We start from the raw sequence: 2,994 nt of genomic DNA on the forward strand, positions 1-2,994 counted from the left end.
GCTTTCTTCAGACTATATCCAAACATCTCACATGCAATCTTTAAATAGGCAAATGAAATACAGAGGAACTAACATCATCAGTAAGACTCCTCCTCCTCATTGACGATAATGGCCATATAATGAAAAATATATAGTGGGATGTTATCCAATTCGTTTGGTAATCAATTCCGCTAGGAAAAAAAGGAAAGTACATTTATTAACTATAAACAAGCAGGATACATCAAAGGAAGCAAAACACATTGTATTTACGATTGAGGCTCCTGGATTTCATTGTTTGTAAACGATGGATCCAGTAGGCCTCTCTCTTTAGTAACAATTTATTTCTGTCACCTCCTCGACGGGGTAACGAAACACCCTCAATAATTTGATACCGTAATTGTGCAATATTGTGCTTTTTTTTGTGAAAATTAAGGGGTATTGGAAGCAATAAATTACCTTTTCTGATAGTAGATTTGTGCTTACTCAGTCTGTCCTTCATTCTCATTGAGGTTTCCCCCACATATAATAATCCGCATGGACACTTAAGAATGTAAATCACAAATCTACTATCACATGTAAATGTACCCCTTATCGGAATCCTTTCACCTGAATGTGGATGAGAAAAACATGGACCCTTAATGACACTAGAGCAATTCACACAGTTGAGACAGGGAAACGTACCTTGTCTAGGAGAAGACAAGGTGCTTTGTCTTTTTTCTATTCTATTGCTTCCCACATCCGCCCGAACTATTTTATCTCTGATATTATCGGCACGTTTGTAACACATCATAGGTGGTCTCTGAAACTCACCTATCTGTGGGTAGGATTTAGATAAAATGTGCCAATGTAGCGTCCCTGGCCGAATGCACTTGTCCATTTGTCTGTGGTTAGGTGGACCTTCCCAGTAACTGCGTTGGTCAGGGCACGTGTGATGTTACGGGACACATGTTGGTGTAAGGCGGGCACGGCACACCTTGAAAAATAGTGGCAGCTGGGGACTGCGTAACGCGGGCTGCGGAAGGCCTCAGGGTCCACAAGGCAACATTTCCAGTGCCAGTAATTTGGAAAGCTGCGCATTTAGTGCTATGGCCTAAGAGTGGGTGGCTGGGCAATTTTGCTTGCGTTCAAAGGCCTGAGGTAAGGACATTTGGATGCTGCGGTGCGACATGGAAGTAGATGTGGTCGCTGATGGTGCTTGCGAAGGTCCAGGTGCAGGGCGGGAGCCATCCGGGCCTGCACCTTTGACAGGGGATTGGCCAGGCCCAGCACGTAACATAGGAGAAGAGGAGGCAGTGGTGTGACCCGCAGACACAGATTGTGGACCAAGGCGTTCGTCCCACTTATTACGGTGCTTGGATGCCATGTGGCGGATCATGCTGGTGGTGGTGAGGTTGCTAGTGTTCACGCCCCGGTTCATTTTCGTATGGCACAGGTTGAAAACTACTATTCTTTTGTCGTCCGCACTTTCCTCAAAAAAGCAACATACTTCGGAACATCTACCCCTTGGCAAGGGAGATTTCCGCAAGGGGGTGCTCCGTGGAACAGTTGTGGGCCTGTTTGGTGTGGCCCGCCTTCTCACTTTTGGCACCCCACTGCCTCTTCCAGCCTGTTGCGGTGCTGCAGATCCCGTCCCCTATTTACTGCTGTCCTCGCTTGGCTTTCTACCTTCCCAGGTTGGGTCAGTGACCTCATCGTCCACCACCTCTTCTTCTACTTCCTCACTCTGATCATCCACCAGATTTTTTGACCTAACCACAACCTCAGTGATTGACAACTGTGGCTCATCCTCTTCATCAACTGGTTGACTCATTGGCAACTGTGTCTCATCATCATCCACCTCATTAAACACTAATTACTGTTCCCCATGTTCTTGTGACTGTGGATGCTCAAGAGTTTGGGAATCAGGGCACAAGATCTCATGTCCCTCTTCAAGCGTGCTTGGCGAGAGGGCCAAATCAAGTAATGGCGATGAAAAGAGGTCCTCGGAATATCCGAGTGTGGGATCACTTGTTTGGCCAGACTGTACATGGTGGGAGGAAGGAGGATCAGGGTGAGGATTGTGTTGACCAGACTCCTGGCTACTGAGACTGGACTTGATGGAAGACAGGGTGGTGCTTAACCGACTGGAAGTATTATCTGCTGCAATCCAACTGACCACCTGGTCGCACTGGTCTGACTTCAAGAGTGGTGTTCTGCGCCGCCCTGCAAACTGGGATAGGAAGCTAAGTATCATGGATGATTGATTTCCTTGTGCTCTGGCAGCAGGCACAGTTTCTCTGCGCCCAGGGCCATGGCCTCTGCGTGCACCATCAGCATCACGGCCACTTCCCCGTCCCTTACTGCTCGCCTTCTTCATTTTAAATGTGATATATGCTTGAAAGTATGTCACACGTACAGTAGTGTAGAATTTGGAAGTGTATGCGCAAAAATGTTTTCAAAGGTATTTGTGATTAGGAAACGTTATACAGGACAGTTACCACAGGTAATGTCACTGTTCGCAGTGTCTACGGAAAAAGGTACACTGGATGTCACTGATATTTGAGGGATGCGCACACTTTAAACAGGATCTGTGGCACGGATAATTTAACTGTCTGTAGCTGACACCGTCTACGGAAAAAGTGCACTGGATGTCACTGCTATTTTAGAAATGCGCACACTTTAAACAGTTAATGGGCGCGGATAATTTAACTGTCCGCAGCGGACACTGTCTACGGAAAAAGTACACTGGTTGTCACTGATTTTTTATGGATGCGTATGCTTTACACAGGATATGTTGTGCAAATAATTTAACTGTCTGCAGCGGCCTATTACATGGTATTTAGCGCAGGATGCGCTAAAAATATATATTGCTGCTGTCGCACATAATAGTCCTTAAAAGGATTTTTGGGTCTCTGAAAAGTTTTATGTATAAAAATCTTCCTATTACACTCCCTACATTGTCTGTACCTTCCTAAGCACAGCTCTCCCTAACACTGAGCATTTTTCCACAGGTTGCACTACAAACATATATTGCTG

Source organism: Bufo bufo, chromosome 10 (genome assembly GCF_905171765.1).
Source record: "Bufo bufo chromosome 10, aBufBuf1.1, whole genome shotgun sequence".
Taxonomy (NCBI): Eukaryota; Metazoa; Chordata; class Amphibia; order Anura; family Bufonidae; genus Bufo; species Bufo bufo.